Consider the following 17420-nt stretch of genomic DNA (forward strand, 5'->3'; position numbering starts at 1 on the left):
TGAGCAAAATCCAAATAAATAAAAGAAAACTTGTTAGTCTCACTCACACACATAAGGATTGACTCAGGTTGCACATACTGCAGCAGGACATGTTTATACACTCCTAGCCTAACTGAGATAATATTTAACCATCTCTCTGACCTCATGTGCAACTTTCTTCAAATCAGTCACCTTACTTTTAAATTCTTCCTACTTTCTTACTGATCTATATGTTACAACTTTGCCTTACCCTTCACTACCAATCTATTACGTATTGTGTTGTCATTGCAAGTAGTATACCATGCCATATTTTGTATTGCTACTTGAATATTTTGACTGCTGTAATTGCCTATTGCTCATGTTTGATCTATTCTTATTGTACACTGCCTTGAGTGAATTCCTTCAAAAAGGCGGTAAATAAATCCTAATAAATAATGTACAGGAGGTGAGCCTTTTCCAAATGAAGGAATGAGAGGGTACAGGAAGAAGCTGGCTTAGGAGGAATCTAAGAAAATGCTATTTCACAGAAAGGATGGTGGCCGCGTGGAATGGCCTCCTGGTGGAGGTCGTGGCAATGAGGACCATGTGGGACAGGCATATGGGATCCCTTAGGCAGTGGTGTAGCCACAGGTGGGCCAGTGCCCACCCACTTAGGGCTCCGGCCCAGCGGTAGCTGGTGGGGATCCCAAGCTCCGCCAGCTGAAGACTTCCCCTGATAGTAATTAAAACGCTGCTCTCCACGATACTGGCACCTGTGCATGCTCAGTTTTCAGCGCATGCCTACTGCAGACTGCCAACGTGGAAAGAAACATTTTCCCACCAGCTCAGATATTTTTTTGGTGGGGGTTAGGAAAAACACTTGGTGCCCACCCATTTCTTGCCTATGCTCACCCAAAATCTGTTGTCTGGCTACGCCCCCGCTTAGGAAAAAGGAGGAGCTAGTGGTTACTGAGGAAGAGCAGACTGGATGGACCATTTAGGCCTTATCTGCCCTCCTGAGATTCTCTGTTTTTATATTTCTATGTTAGAATCAGGGCCTGGCCTTCCTCTTCCAAATTCCACCCCCTCTGACTTCCCCACAGACGCCCTAATCAGAACCTTCTTGCATTTTTCTCCATCCTGTTTGCACGTGAGGCTGTTAGCTCTGAAAGCTAGAACAATAAAATATAGAGCATCCCTTTGTTGTTTCGGTACATTCGCGTCAAGTAACTCAACTAATCACAACACGACCCCTATCTCTGTTACTAGAACACGAAAGGGTTCATCATAAAAGTCAAACGCAGCTGGGGAAGCGGAAAGAGAGGGATCCCAGCAGTCGAACTGCCTGGAATCAGGAAGCCTTAAAGTTTCAGCTTCCTCTGACTTTGGGGTGGGAGGGAGGCGGCTGTTGTTGCATTTTCCTGCTACAGCTGGGCTCCGATTCTTCCAGCTGTGCAGCGGACGGTGAGTACCGGAAATTCAGCTGCTGTAGATCTAGAGCAGAGACGGCGCAGCGAATGCGAATTGCACGCCAGGATTGGATTCGCATCAGCTCTTGCGCGAAAACTCTGGACGCTGGAGCCGCAAATTGAAGGCAGCGGTTCAATTATAGACGGACAAACCGAGATCGGAAAAAAAAATGTAAAGTATTGCTTAATGTGGGCCATCAGTTAAGAGCAGCTGGCTTAGAAATTAACCTGGGGAGCACAAGAATACTATTGAATAAGTCACTGTGTAAACAGGATGGGGGAGTTGTTAATCGCAAGAGAACACAGAACGTGGATGTCCCTCTCCAGAGGAGCAAAGCTGTTGCATTTTAAGAGGTTTTGATTGCTTTAGTGCGTCCGGGAGAGGTTGGGGCTTCCTTGGCAAGAGCTTCAAGTCTTAAACTATCTCACACAGGGTTTTTTTTAAAGAAAGGAAGAAGGAAACTCTATGATTGATCGTAAGTAGACGATGCTGTAATTTCCCACGATAGCAGAAAAGCAGTTTCTTAGTTATTTCAATGTTCGTTTTTTTAAACCAGATTTCGGGGGGTTGAAAAGAGATTAATATGTTCGTTTGATCTTTGGCATCTTTTTTTTTTAATACTGGGGAAGGGAATGAGGATTAGAATAAACTCTGGAACCCACCGTCCTAATGAGTATCTAAGGCTGAACGTTTTGCTGAAGGATTTGTAGCGTAATTGTGATCCTTCCTAGTCTCGGTGTCGAGTTGTAGCTGGTACCTATGACTTCCTTCCATTTGTCATGAAATCGGGTGTTAGCTTGATGACCTCAAGGAAATTCTACTTTTTGCAACTGGTTCATGATCCTCTTTACTTGCCTGGCAGAGAAGAAGATAGGAAAGGCCACTTGTGTGTGGATAATACGAATTTGAATTCAGATTGACCAGTGGAGCTGGGACAGACTATCAGTATCCCGCACCCCCCCCCCCCAAACATTTCCTTAAGCAGTATCCATGCATTAGTAACACTGGTAAATAAACTGAACAGTACAATAATTGGCAGGGTATAAGTAGGCCATAGTTTTCATTAACAATTTATGAAAATGTCACAGAATTCAAAACTGTTACACCCCAAGTTACTCACAAATATGGTTAACAAAAACAAAACAAGCACACACACACCCCTTGTCAGCTAAGTAGTCAGTCCATTCACTGCTCTATCGCTGACGATCTTCACTCCAGGTAGCCCGACCTTGGAGCTGGCATGGATCTCCATGCCCATTAACCATGTCTTGGACCCACCATGATAATCTTGATCCCTGCTTCAGATTATGGCTCATTCCCCACCGCCTTAACTTGGGTGTCCACCCACTAGGAAAACTACCTTAACCTCCCAACAGGAACTAAGCCTCGCTTAGACCCCACTGTAGGGTGGGAGGGTAAGCCACCTCTGAGGAGCAGTGAAAAGCCCTGATCCTCAATAGGGACTTGTCTTAAGTACATTTTGGGCAACCCACCTCTCTCGAACGTCCATCCAATGGGGGCCACAGGGGATCTAGCAGGAAGTGGTGCATAATTCAAAGAGGCCAATCCAATTGCCTGGACCAACACATCAGTCCGCCTCCTCCCCCCAAGACCCCTCACCATCTGGAAACTTGTCACCTCAGCCGGGATATTGCCTCCCAGGTAAGTGGCCCAACCCATGGTTAATGGTGCCCTTCGAGACCAGCTCTCTGGCTAGTCCCGTGGTTCCCAAACCTGGTCCTGGAGGCAACCCAGCCAGTCAGGTTTTTTTGGAACATTCAATATTCATGAGATATTTGCATGCACTGACTCCACTGCATGCAGATTTCTCTCATGAATATTCATTGTGGCTATCTCAAAAACCTGACTTGCTGGGACGCCTCCAGGATCAGGTTTGGAAACCACTGGGCTAGTCTAAAAAAAAAACTAGGGGAAGAATTCTAATCTAACACTTGCTTCCACTGACTGTTTAACATTTTACATCCAGACCTCACTATTTAAAAGAGAAACACGAGCTGGGGCACATCTTATTTTGAACAGCTGGTATAATGGCCTGAAAACATTGTATAAAGTACTGTTTCTCCAAATGTCCAATAACCTTCAATTGTTACGGTAACCATTGTACCAGCATTTTTTTAAATATAGCCAAAGCCGTTACTAAAATATATAGGCTGACGTGCTGCCATGTGGAAAGTCCCTTGTTTACTTCCTGGGTGAGCTGGGGATGTTGCAAAGCCAATGTTAACTGCCCCTAAGGGGAAGGGAGGCACCATCATTGCTTAAGGGTGATGCCTAGTGGCCAAAGTCAGGTTCCACACAGAGTCCTGGTGTCCTGCTTTAGAACCATTGCTTCAATGACCAGACAAGCTAGGTATGTTGCACGGACTCAGATCATTAACAGACAATAGGCTAGTCATTCCTTTGCCTACTAAGGCTCGATGGGAATCCACGTGTGCATCAGCGTTCTTCTTTCTGTCTCCTACTCTTTGGAACGGACTTCCAAAAGAGATTAGATTGGAGAAATCCTACACTCGTTTTCAAAAACTGCTGAAGACTTTTCTTTTTACCAATCACATCGAACAGAATCTATAAGAGTAGGGTAGGTTAAACTGTATTTAATTTGCATTTAATTTAGATAACTGTGTTTTATTAGTTATGTTCTTATTATTTTTTTGTTTGCTGTGCTTTCCTATTATTGACTGGAGTTTCTATTTGTTTGGTTATGAGATGTATTTTTTAATGTAAACCGTTCTGTTTTGTAATTGCAATAAGAAACGGTATATAAAAAGGAATACATGAAAGAGTCTGATACAAAACAGAGGAAAACTCCTTAGCTGCAAATGAAAGCTCATGACACCAGATCTAGACCCCCTGGTTCTGTCTTAACTAGACGGAAACTGCTAGGTCAAAAATCTGAACATAGGAAGGGGAATCTAGTGATACTACAGTTTATTTAGGAAAATCAATACAAGCAGGAATTGCTGTTTCACATCATTTCTAAATTTGCAGCCTGTTGTACTTGGGGGGGGGGGGGGGGGGTGAGGTGCAAATTTCAAAAGCCTTTACCTGGGCAGATAGAATATTTGAAAACTGCCTGCTTTCTGTGTGGTTACATGGACTTTCCATGTTCACTTATTGAGAATATGTCAGCTAACAAATGTTCAAAATCGCTCTTGTTTGTTTCAGTTGCTGGCCTCCAGGGCCAAGATGCACTAAAACAGTCGTTAATGCTCGTTGCTTACCGATTCCTTAGCGAATCGGTAAGCAACAGGAATGCATCAAGGAAAGGGAATGCAAATGAGCTGCTCGTTGTAGCTCACTTGCATTCTCTATTCCATCGCTAAACAGTCGGCCGGTCGAGCATGCGCAGAGCAGCCAAGCGTTATGCTGGCTGCTCTGCGCATGCCAAGGACGTCCTTTATGGATGTCCTTCACTATATATTTAAAAAAAGACGAGCTGTGCCTATGGATGTCCTTTATGGATGTCCTCCCCCCCCCCCCCCCCCCCGAGATCGCCGCCGCTCATTTCAATGCAGGGGGGAGTGGCGGCGACCTCGGGGAGGGGGCTGAGCTAAAGCGCTGTGAGAGACTTCCATAAAGGACGTCCCTGATGAGCACTTTTTCCCCCGATTTTTTTTTGTAACATTTACAGACGTTTTTCAATCCCGCACAGCCCCAATGACAGGTACAGACCTCTCGTTAGATTTTCCAGCATTAAGGCAATCGGAAAAGGTTAGTGCATCTCATTACAATAGGGTTTCTACACAATTTGCTCATTTTAATTCCGTTTTCGTTAGCTGCTACTGTTGTCGGAAAATGGCTCGGAGAAGTCTTCAGTGCATGCCAGGGTTTACTACTTGCTCGTTAATGGCTCGTTAAGTTTAGTGCATCTGGCCCCAAGTGCCTTGTATAAATGCACCATTTAGATCTAACATGTCAAATGTGTTGATGGGGACTTTAAAAAGCCTCAGATGTTGGAATATGGCGGATTTGTTAGTGACAGGTAGTAATAAATGAATCCATGTGGAACATGGTTCTCATTTGACTAAGCTATATCAGCTACCAATTGCGGCTAGGATTCAATTTAACATTTATTTTAACCCTTCCTATTTGAAGATGTAGTAAACTGGTATATTTAGTTGTTTATAATGATATGCTTGTCTCTGGCACTACATTTTAAGCCAACAGAAACTTTTGAAAGGAGGTGGCCACAAAATGTTTTCTATATAAGGTGCAATTATATGCTAAGGTGTTCTCAGCTGTTGCCCTGGAGCTTTGGAATAGGCTTCTGTTAGCTACTTTTAAGACCCAGCTTTTTATAGGTTTGGAATGCTCTTCATGATGTGGGTTGCTCCTCTCTCAGCTGTAGGATGGAGTATGGTTATTTATTGTTGGATGTATGTCTGGTCTTTCCGTGTTTTAAATTGTAATGAAAAGTCCCAGTGCACAGGACAGTCTTTAAAAGTCAAAAGAGCTAAGTTAAGCTTCCAAGAAAAGTGAGCACCAGCAGCAAACCTGTACGAATGAACACGTTTAACTGATTCATTGACACAGGCTACAGTTATTTGTATTGTTCTCTTTGCCAGGGATGTAAAATGGTCAATGTGTGATGTATGAGAGAAGAGAGAACCCTGGGGCTAATCATAATCTGATTTAGGATGACCAAATGGATAGATAAGGTTGTGGGGAAAAGCCAGAAGGATGCTCAGGTGCATTTGGAGCACCTGTGTGCAATTCTGGAGACCTCCCACCCCCTTCACAAAATATAAATCAGATGAAGCTGGTCCAGAAAAGAGCTCTAAAATAGTCAACGGTTTTTTGTCATAAAGCATATTACTACTACTACTATTTAGCATTTCTATAGCGCTACAAGGCATACGCAGCGCTGCACAAACATATGGGGACAGACTTTAGATCTAAACGTGGAAGTGAGGAAGGCATATGCATACACCAAAGGAATAGATTCATGGAAGTTAGCCTTTGTCGGTGGAAAGGAGGCTCCAGTATGAGGGAGTCCTAGGACAGTGTGATAGAATAGACTCGGGAGTAATCTAGGGAAATTTCTCTACAAAGTAGAAATGTTCCTGAGTCTCTGTAGCTCTGGGTGTGGTGTAGGACTTGTTTGGTTATAACTGGTATATGGTCTGTTGGTATTTGTTTACTCCTTGGTACAAATGGTCTGTTCCTCTTCTCTATTTTATTTGGCGTTCTTTTCCTACTATTTTCATTGTAAGCTACTATGGACTCTGCGCAGTAATAGCAGGTAATCAAGTATTTTAATAAACACCAGTCATCCAGCGGAGGTGGAAGAGACAACAGTACTTGAACTCAAGAAGGCGGATCTCCGTGAGGTACAAGAGATTGTAGAGACTAGACTGTTTGTTTTTTTGCATTTGTACCCCGCGCTTTCCCACTCATGGCAGGCTCAATGCGGCTTACATGGGGCAACGGAGGGTTAAGTGACTTGCCCAGAGTCACAAGGAGCTGCCTGTGCCTGAAGTGGGAATCAAACTCAGTTCCCCAGGACCAAAGTCCACCACCCTAACCACTAGGCCACTCCTCCACTGTTGCTACTATTTGAGATTCTACATGGATCACCAATGTGGCCGCGCAGGCTTCTGCTTCTGTGAGTCTGACGTCCTGCACGTATGTGCAGGACGTCAGACTCACAGAAACAGAAGCCTGCGCAGCCTTCTACATGGAGATGTTGCTAGTGGAATAGCAACATTCCATGTAGAATCTCCCAATAGTATCTATTTTATTTTTGTTACATTTGTACCCCACGCTTTCCCACTCATGGCAGGCTCAATGCAGCTTACATGGGGCAATGAAGGATTAAGTGACTTGTCCAGAGTCACAAGGAGCTGCCTGTGCCTGAAGTGGGAATCGAACTCAGTTCCTCAGGACCAAAGTCCACCACCCTAACCACTAGGCCACTTATCCAGCTATGTCTAGCTAACCTTCGTTAGCTAGACATACGTTTCAGCTATTTTGACTGACTTCTGTAGCATTACCAGATGTGTGTAGCACTGAACAGAGGCAGCCCCTGCACACTGGAGCGTAGAGCCTGGTTGAGACACAGACTTCAGGAAGTGTGTAACAGTAAGCCTGGTTAAAAAAAAACAGGGCTGTGATCCAGGAGAGCTTTGCTTTCAGGGTAAGATAAAGATTTCAGGATGTTTGCAACTAGAAAATCTCATGTCATGTGACTGACTGGAATGTTAGCAATTTTATTTCAAAAGAGAGGCTAATGTAGTTCTGATTTTAATCCCCCCCCCCCCCCACCCCCTACATGAACTATTGGAAGCAATCTTTAGCATAGCATGCTTATGTGAAAAATCCAATACGGATAAAGACAATATAAGAACATGAGAGTAGCCATACTGGGTCAGACCAATGGTCCATCTAGCCCAGTATCCTGCTTCCAACAGTGGCCAATCCAGGTCACAAGTACCTGGCAGAAACCCAGGGGGTCTTTTATTAAGATGCGCTCACGTTTTTAGCAAGTGCTAAATGTTAGAGACTCCCATAGGAATGCATTGCCATCTCTTACACTTAGCATGCGCCCAATTTTAATGTGCATTAAAAACGTGAGCACACCTTAGTAAAAGGGGGTCCCAATTAGTAGCAGCATTCCATGCTACCAATCCCTGAGCAAGCAGTGGCTTTCCCCCATGTCCATCTCAATAACAGATTATGGACTTTTCCTCCAGGAACTTGTCCAAACCTTTTCTTTTAAAACCCAAATATGCGAACCGCTGTTACACATCCTCCGTCAGTGAGTTCCAGAGCTTAACTATTCTTTGAATTGGAAAATATTTCCTCCTATTTCTTTTAAAAGTATCTCCATGTAATTTCATCGAGTGTCCCCTGGTCTTTGTATTTTTTTGAAAGAGTGAAAAATTGATTCACTTCTACCTGTTCTATTCCACTTAGGATTTTACAGATCTCAATCCTATCCCCCCTCAGCTGTCTCTTTTCCAAGCTGAAGAGCCCTAACCCCTTTAGCATTTCCTCATATGAGAGGTGTTTCATCCCCTTTGAATCTTTTCTAATTCCGCTATATCTTTTTTTGAAATTCGGCAACCAGAATTGAACACAGTACTCAAGATGAAGTCGCACCATGGAGCAATAGACGCATTATCATATTTTTGGTCTTATTTTGCATCCCTTTCCTCATAATTCCTAGCATCCTGTTTGATTTTTTGGCCACTGCCGCAGATTTCAGTGTATTGTCTACAGTGACACCTAGATCTTTTTCTTGAGTGCTGACCCCAAGGTGGGCTCTAGCATCAGGTAATTATGATTTGGATTATTCTTCCCAATGTGCATCACTTTGCATTTGTCCACATTAAATTTCATCTGCCATTTGGATGCCCAGTCTTCCAGTTTTCTAAGGTCTTCCTGCAATTTAAATCCGCATGTGTTTTGACAACTTTGAATAGTTTTGTGCCATCTACAAATTCATTTATAAATAAGTTGTACAGCAGTGGTCCCAGCACAGACCCCCATGCAGCACTCCACTATCCACGTTCTTCCATTGAGAGAAATGGCCATTTAACCCTACCCTTTGTTTTCTGTCCAATAACTAATTCCTAATCCACAGAAGGACATTGTCTTCTATCCCATGTCTTTTTAATTTTCTCAGGAGTCTCTCATGAGAAACTTTGTCAGAAGCTTTCTGAAAATCCCCATACTACATCGACCGGCTCACCTTTATCCATGTGTTTTATTTACGCCTTCATAGAAAAGAAGCAAATTGGGGAGGCAAGATATATGCACATATGTGCCATTTCCAAAAGAGGCTCATACTATGACACCCCCCCCCCCCCCCCCCGCCAGTAGCACACAAATGTATATACCTGCTCCAAAGAAGGTATAAAAGAACATGTGTATTCTAGAACATGCATGCATACATCAGAACGCCACATCAGCTTCAGCCAACCAAGACCCTTGGAAACATTGATGTACAGATTAGAAAAATTAGGTGCGATTTAATCTGTTTTACACATATACATCCCATGCAAATTTAAGAGAGCCCAATTCCGTGTGAGACATGTTTTATACCCGGAAAATGCTTGATAAAATCTCTTCCCCCTCCCCCCCTGCGGATTTCTTTTGGATGAACCCTATTCAGTAGGGTACAATCAAGATTGGCAGTGTGTCTCTTTATAAGCTAAAATGGTTGGCAAGCCTAAAAGCCTACTGCTTGGCTTTGTACATATTTTCTAATGCTTTTGCCACATTTTGAGGCTCATTTTCAAAGCACATAGACATACAAAGTACCATAGTAACCTTTGAAAATGGCACTTTTATGCTTTAAAGAAATTGATCTAACTTTGAGGTTAATGTTCTGGAACTGGCATTGATCACTATTCAGCTGTAAAAAACTGTTACCAGTAAAGAATATTCATACTTTGATTTCTCTTCCCACATATCACTTTGTTGATAATTACTAGAAGGAGGTTTTCCCTATTGAGCACTAATAAGATGTAAGTATTTATTAACAAGATCTACACAGTTGATCAAACAAATGCTGACTTACCTTCTGCTCTAGAACAGAATCTGTTAGAGAATTTGTGCTTAGCAGGGCCAGTCTTAGCAAGTGCGGGGCCCTGTGCAGACCAATTTGGTGGGGCCCCATCCTAGCCCGGCTCCACCCCATTAATAAGATTACTCCATTTTTAGAATATTTTTTTATTTATGACATTTCAAATAAAGACAAATGAAGCTAAACTTGTACAAAAAAACTGATTGAAATAATAAGTACAATGCTATCATGAAACCCCCCCTCCCCAGAAATTATTCAGTTCAAGTCCACTACAGTTAGTCATTCCAATTCTCATAACAAAGGAGAATAAAGGAAAAAATATTAAGAAAAGATCCAGTACTTTCAAATTCCCCTATTACAAGGGGTACAAGGGAATAGGACACAAAAGGGAAACAGTGGACATGGAGAGGAAAAGAGAGATGGGTGATACTGGACATAGAGGGATAGGGTAGGGAGAGATGCTGGAGGGAGGTGAAGAGGGGAGAGTCACTGGATGTGGAGAGTAGAAGGGAGATATCTGGGGAAGCAGTGGAGAAATTAAGTGACATTTTAGCGTCCAAATCTAGGCAATCTTTGTAGCATTGCCACTGTCTATCCAGTCTATCGAAGAAATGCAAAGTGATGCACTTAGGAAGTAGAAATCCACGGGAGACGTATGTGTTAGGGGGGGAGAGTCTGATAGGTACGGGCGGAGAGAGGGATCTTGGGGTGATAGTATCTGAGGATTTGAAGGCGACGAAACAGTGTGACAAGGCGGTGGCAGTAGCTAGAAGGTTGTTAGGCTGTATAAAGAGAGGTGTGACCAGCAGAAGAAAGGGGGTGTTGATGCCCCTGTATAAGTCGTTGGTGAGACCCCACCTGGAGTATTGTGTTCAGTTTTGGAGGCCGTATCTTGTTAAGGATGTAAAAAGAATTGAAGCGGTGCAAAGAAAAGCTACGAGAATGGTATGGGATTTGCGTTACAAGACGTATGAGGAGAGACTTGCTGAACTAAACATGTATACTCTGGAGGAAAGGAGAAACAGGGGTGATATGATACAGACGTTCAAATATTTGAAAGGTATTAATCCGCAAACAAATCTTTTCCGGAGATGGGAAGGTGGTAGAACGAGAGGACATGAAATGAGATTGAAGGGGGGCAGACTCAAGAAAATGTCAGGAAGTATTTTTTCACGGAGAGAGTAGTGGATGCTTGGAATGCCCTCCCGCGGGAGGTGGTGGAAATGAAAACGGCAACGGAATTCAAACATGCGTGGGATAAGCATAAAGGAATCCTGTGCAGAAGGAATGGATCCTCAGGAGCTTAGTCAAGATCGGGAGGCGGGGCTGGAGGTTGGGAGGCGGGGATAGTGCTGGGCAGACTTATACGGTCTGTGCCAGAGCCGGTGGTGGGAAGCGGGACTGGTGGTTGGGAGGCGGGGATAGTGCTGGACAGACTTGTACGGTCTGTGCCAGAGCCGGGGTTGGGAGGCAGGGCTGGGGAGGTGAGGATAGTGCTGGACAGACTTATACGGTCTGTGCCTGTGCCAGAGCCGGTGGTTGGGAGGCGGGGATAGTGCGGGCAGACTTATACGGTCTGTGCCCTGAAGAGCATAGGTACAAATCAAAGTAGGGTATACACAAAAAGCAGCAAATATGAGTTATCTTGTTGGGCAGACTGGATGGACCGTGCAGGTCTTTTTCTGCCGTCATCTACTATGTTACTATGTTTGGTAATCTGCCCTCAGACAGCACTGCAGCAATCACACTATCTGTATAGCTCTGCTGAAAATACACAGATAGGGGGCTTATACGTTTAGTATCAGCCACTAACCCCTGGTTTCTAAAACATTCACCCAAATTGGGACACAGATCGCAGTTCATGTGCAAACTAATTAATCAGCTATGATAATTGGCACTAATTGGGAATCGTGTGCAGATCTGCCTATGCACTCTTCTATCATGCACGCCTAAATTCTCACATGCAAGTCAAAGGGGGCATGGGTGGGTCAGCGGTGTTCCCAAAATGTAGACGCCGCGTAACCGAACACGGTCATTTATGTGCCCAACCGCCATTAGTTGCATGCCAGCATTTACAGCAGGCGAAGTCCCTCATGCCCAAAGTTGGATGTGGGAATCCATGGTAAGCGCTAAGTGACCTTTTATAGAATTGCCGCATAATGTAGATCCTGGCGGCACTTAACTTTGGCTGCCATTGACTGAATCTGGCCCTAAATGTGCATGGATATCGGACCTGTGATTTATAGCAGCTACCGTACGCTATGGGCATCACAGCCAAACACGTATTGCATTTTAGGGCAACAAAAATATGCAAACTATCCTGATTCTTAGCCAAAATAAATACAAATATATGAGTATCCATTTTAGTTATTAAAAGAACGAGAAAAAGAATTGACTAGTTTGCAGCCCTAGCACTAGAAGTGGTGGAGGTGGAGTGGAGGAGTGGTCTAGTGGTTAGGGTGGTGGACTTTGGTCCTGGGGAACTGAGGAGCTGAGTTCGATTCCCACTTCAGGCACTGGCAGCTCCTTGTGACTCTGGGCAAGTCACTTAACCCTCCATTGCCCCATGTAAGCCGCCTTGAGCCTGCCATGAGTGGGAAAGCACAGGGTACAAATGTAGCAAAAAAAAGAGTGAATTTCTGCTGATACCTTGGGAAATCTAGGAAATTCAATATTTTGCAATGTTCAGGAAACAATAGCCATATAAAACTTGATTTGGGAGGGAAATCTCTTTTCTAATAAAACACAGTGCACAGAAATCCCAAACCTGCAGATTTTCCTTTGCAAAGAATCCCAGCTAATTCAGAACAAGTATTTCCATTCCCAAAGGACAAGTTGTGTAAATAGCAGAAGTGAATCCGAAGGCTTCTGAGTTGTGCAGCCATGCTTTCAGTTCATTGGAGTTTTGGTAACTGGCTTTGTTGGCATTGCTGTGCGGGAATCATTAGTACCATTTGGTAAAAGAGAGGCCCTTAATTTGTCACCCAAGAGGGAGGAGGAGGTAGACTTTGGGCTGCTGATGAGAAACTGCCAGAGCTGCTGGTTTAAGGAAACAATACTGCCAGTGACCCTCCTGCTGATGAGACGAGTTCTGCTCGGGCTCAGCCACCGAGTGAGTGTATTAACTTTCAGCATTTTGTTTCTTGCATGTTTATTTGAGATGTAAGAAGAACTTAATGCCCATGTATCGTAAGGTTAGGTGATGGCAACGATGTTTTTTGTTTTAAATAAAAGATTTAGGTTTCAAAAGCTCAGGAATTAATGGGCTTGGAGGTAAGGTCTCTATAGCGACCTGCTTCTGTCAAGTATTTTGGAAAAAGAAATGTAGAAATGGGGTTAGGTTTCTTATTAAGATTCTTTAAAAAAAGATTTTAAAGGAGTTTTTAAGTGATATCTAATCGGAATGGCTTGGGAATTGCTGCTTTTCCAAACTGCAATAATTGATGCTGTTAAGAACCTTGGATTACGTAATTATTATTTTTTTTTAACATAGAGGTAAAGTTTGTGTGGCTTTTTTAGGGTGATTAACTTTCATTTTTATAAGTTTGGTATAAAATTCTATTTCTTTGAGATGTTTAAATTGGTTTAAGGAAACTTATAATAATCATAATATCCAGTTGGTTCCTGCCCTAGGAACACCTTGTGGCTACTGCTGGTACTGCAGCCTCTGACTTCTCAGACAAAACTGGGACCCGATGCACAAAGTTTACCATACTGGCAGCACTTGCTTTAGACTGGTTGTAGCCAATCTAAAGCAAACGTTATTTAGCATCTATTACACAAAGAGGTTCTGTGTCTCTTTTACCGTTCCACGTAGCAGCTACCGATAATCCTATGCAAATATATTAACAACAAGCGCATCAGTATTAAAATGAGCATTCCATGTGATGCACAGAAAAGAGCGCCTTCCTTTTAACGTGCTAGATTGTCCAGAAGGTCAGGAGCTGTTGAAGAGGAGCCACCCTCATCCATGCTGGCATCTCCGGGGCTGACCCCCTGTCTAGTTCCCTCCCCTCCTTCCAGCACTCTGCTGACCTTTATTTCTCCTGCCGCAGGCAGCTATGTGGGTCAGGGGCCAGAATGAACCCCGGAGACCTGCTAATTTAGTTCACCTATGGCTACCATATTTAACAGCGACCTTTGTGCATCGGCACCTGAGTATTCTTATATCTTGAACATTCATATGTCCATATTGAGTCACATTGAAGCTTTAAGCTGCAGTCTGTGTCGCCACAGTAACATATGATAAGAAGAGTGATGTCCAGGTGGGCCATGTCGCCATGTGAACTAGGGGTGGAACCAGTCAGCAAGAGGATACATCTGAGATGGAGGAGGAGCAAGAAAAGGGACTGCCAGGAAGTTGGTGGGATTACGAGGTGGAATCAGCTGCTAAGAGAAATGGGAAGTGGAGGAAGAGACAGAAAAGGGACTGCCAGGAAGTTGGTGGGATTATGAGGTGGAATCAGCTGCTAGGAGAAATGGGAAGTGGAGGAAGAGACAGAAAAGGCACTGCCAGGAAGTTGGTGGGAGTACGAGATGGAATCAGCTGGTAGGAGAAATAGGAAGTGCCTGATAGGAACAAGGAAGGTGATATTGACTCAGTGTATATATGTATAACATATGATATCTGTGGAAGAGGAGAAACTGGCACCAGATAAGAGACAGAATTGGGCAATGGCTATCATAAGCATTGTGCAATGGAGACGGGGTGCAAAAATCACTCCCCATACCTGCTGTGGCACAGTAGGCAGTGCAAGAGCTCTAGAGGGCATGTTGCTCAGAATACTTCTGGACTTGGGAACGCAATGGGGATACCTCCCTTCTCCTAGCCTCGATCCTTCCTCCCCTGAAGCTCATGGATATATATTTATTCTATCAGAGCATAATGTTAAATGGGTATTTGTCTTCTCTCCTTTATTAAGCACTGCCAGCGCTAGAACTCTGACCTTTGACCGTGATACATTTTACATTAGGAAGCGTTTGTTCCTCTGAACTTATAGAAACAGAGAATATAACAGTAGATAAAGACTATACGGTCTATCCAGTCTGCCCATCCATATCAACCCATCTCCCTTAGAGATGCTTTCTTAAATTCAGATACAGGCTGAGAGATCGTTCCATGTATCCACCACCCTTTCAGGAAAGATTCACTTTCTTAGAGTACTTCTGAGTCTATCCCTTTCCATCTTCATCCTATGTTCCCTCCTTCCAGAACTTTATTTCAGTTGAGAGGCCTGACTCCTGTGCATTTATGCCAACCCAGAGGTTTTAAATGTCTCTATCCTATCTCCCATTTTTATTTATCCACTTTGATCTCTGTAGTCTAGGATGTCCAAATATTATATGGTTATTGGCAAAGCGTTAGTGTCCGAGTGCCTAATGTTACCGTATCAGTCCAGATAACTGCTCCAATGTCTGTATGACCATGGTGATAGCTTATTGTTCTAGATCTGCTTCATACTAAAGTAGCAAGGTCCAGCTAAGACCTGAGCAGTCCATGATTCATGGGCTGCTCTAGCTGTTCCTATGTAAACTGCTTTCTGTTTGTATAAATAGAGGCATTTTGTGTTTACACATTCCACTCCACTCAGGATTTTATAGGCCTCCGTCATATCTCCCCTCAGCCATCTCTTCTACAATCTGAAGAGCCCGAATCTCTTTAGCTTTTCCTCATACTAGAGTCCTTCCATCCCCTTAATCATTTTGGCCACCCTTCTCTGTAACATTTACAGTTCCACTGTACCGTTTTTTTTTAGATATGGCAACCAGAATTGTACACAATATTCAAGATGAGGTCGCGGCATGGAGTGACAGAGGCAGTGGCGTAGCCAAGGGTAGGCCCGGGCTTTGGGCTCAGGCCCACCCAGTAGCAGCACACCTATGATGTGGCTGGCAGGGATCCCCAAACCCCACCATCCAAAAACTTCCAACAACTGTCCCTCCTGTATACCTTGTAAATAGCAGATCTTCACCTGCAGTGAGCAGCAACTGATGCATACCGTTTGCACCGGCTCCACAGCCTTCCCTCTGATGTATTTCCGCCTAGGCGGAAAAAGGAAGTTGCATCAGAGGGAAGGCAGTGGGGCCAACATGAGCAGTGTGTATTAGTTGCTGCTCACTGCTGGTGAAAATCTGCTATTTAAAAGGTATGCAGGGGAGGGGGGGGGGAGGTGTTTGAGAGACCATGGGGCTCATTTTCAAAGCACTTAGACTTACAAAGTTCCATAGGTTACTATTGAACTTTGTAAGTCTAAGTGCTTTGAAAATACGCCTCCATATGGCATGCAGGCGAGAGAGGGAGAGACCAAATCATTTGTGGGACAAGGCAGAGTTCTTCTGCCCACCCATCTTGGGCTCAGGCCCACCCAAAATTGGGTGTCTGGCTACGCCCCTGGACAGAGGGCATTATAAATTTATTTTCTGTTCCTTTCCTAATAATTCCTAACAGTGTGCACCATCTCCTGCTAACTTCTGTTCACCAGACAAGCTATTCTTACTTGTGCCTGTCTCTTCCATTGCCACCTGTATGCCTGGAACAGCCTTTCTGAACTGACGCCATTCAAATGCCACTTATCTGAGGCTGCTTTTCAATTGTTCTTATCTAGATTTAAGCTTTATTGAGGAGCTGTTTCTTATGTCTTGTAGTGATTGAAACACACACAAGCTAGTGATATCGGTCAATACCCACACCCACGTGGCCTCCAGCTCTGTTCATCTCATGAGAAATGCCTTGGTTATTCATGATTTGTATCTAGCTCAAATTATTTGGGAGCGTGAACATTACTTAAAAAAAAAAAAAAAAAAGCAAAACTCATTTATGTTAGAGTCTTGGGAAATGATATGGAAAAAAAGTTAAGTAAAATTCAAACTCTTTTTAGCTTACTGAATGCACATTAGAGAATGACATGGGGACAAAGTTTGTCTCTGTCCTCCTCTGCAGAAGCCTCGAACACTTATGATTTTATATTTAAATCTTTTTTTTATTAAAATATAAAAAGGAGCAATATGATGTGCAAGTGTTGTGTATAAATTACAAATAGAGAACAATAATAACCCTCCTTCCCACCACCACCCTCTACCCTTCCAACCCCAACAATAGGTGATTTCTACTACACCAAGGAATCCTAATTCACACTGTTAAAATGTCCAGGGGTATAAAATACAACTCGTTCTATATGCCCTAGAGGGAAAAAATATGCCCTATAAAGCACTGTTATGTTTTTTTAATCTGTGGATAAATAAGAAATCATCAACAATCTCAGGATTCAATCTAGCTCTCCTGTCTTCCACAGTCCTTTCTGGAATAGAAGTTGTCTCCTTAGAAGATGTGCTGGTAGCAGGATGTACAGGATCTCCTATGCATATTTTGCTAGTTGTGTCCAGTATGTTTGCTTGTTTTTCCAAAAAATCAAAATATCTTTGTAGGCATCACTTAAACATA

General features: G+C 43.5%; 1 protein-coding gene across 4 annotated transcripts in view; it reads left to right on the forward strand.

The window, feature by feature from the left end:
- The first annotated feature begins 1119 nt into the window (after positions 1–1119).
- The window catches only part of HVCN1 (hydrogen voltage gated channel 1), a 51512-nt gene continuing 35211 nt past the window's right edge, over positions 1120–17420 (forward strand). The window contains exon 1 of one of the 4 annotated variants that reach the window (XM_030220073.1): positions 1120–1422. The gene's annotated coding sequence lies outside the window, so the exon portion shown is untranslated. The other 3 variants (XM_030220074.1, XM_030220080.1, XM_030220075.1) reach the window with 3 other exon arrangements.

Source organism: Microcaecilia unicolor, chromosome 11 (assembly GCF_901765095.1).
Source record: "Microcaecilia unicolor chromosome 11, aMicUni1.1, whole genome shotgun sequence".
In the NCBI taxonomy this organism is placed as follows: domain Eukaryota; kingdom Metazoa; phylum Chordata; class Amphibia; order Gymnophiona; family Siphonopidae; genus Microcaecilia; species Microcaecilia unicolor.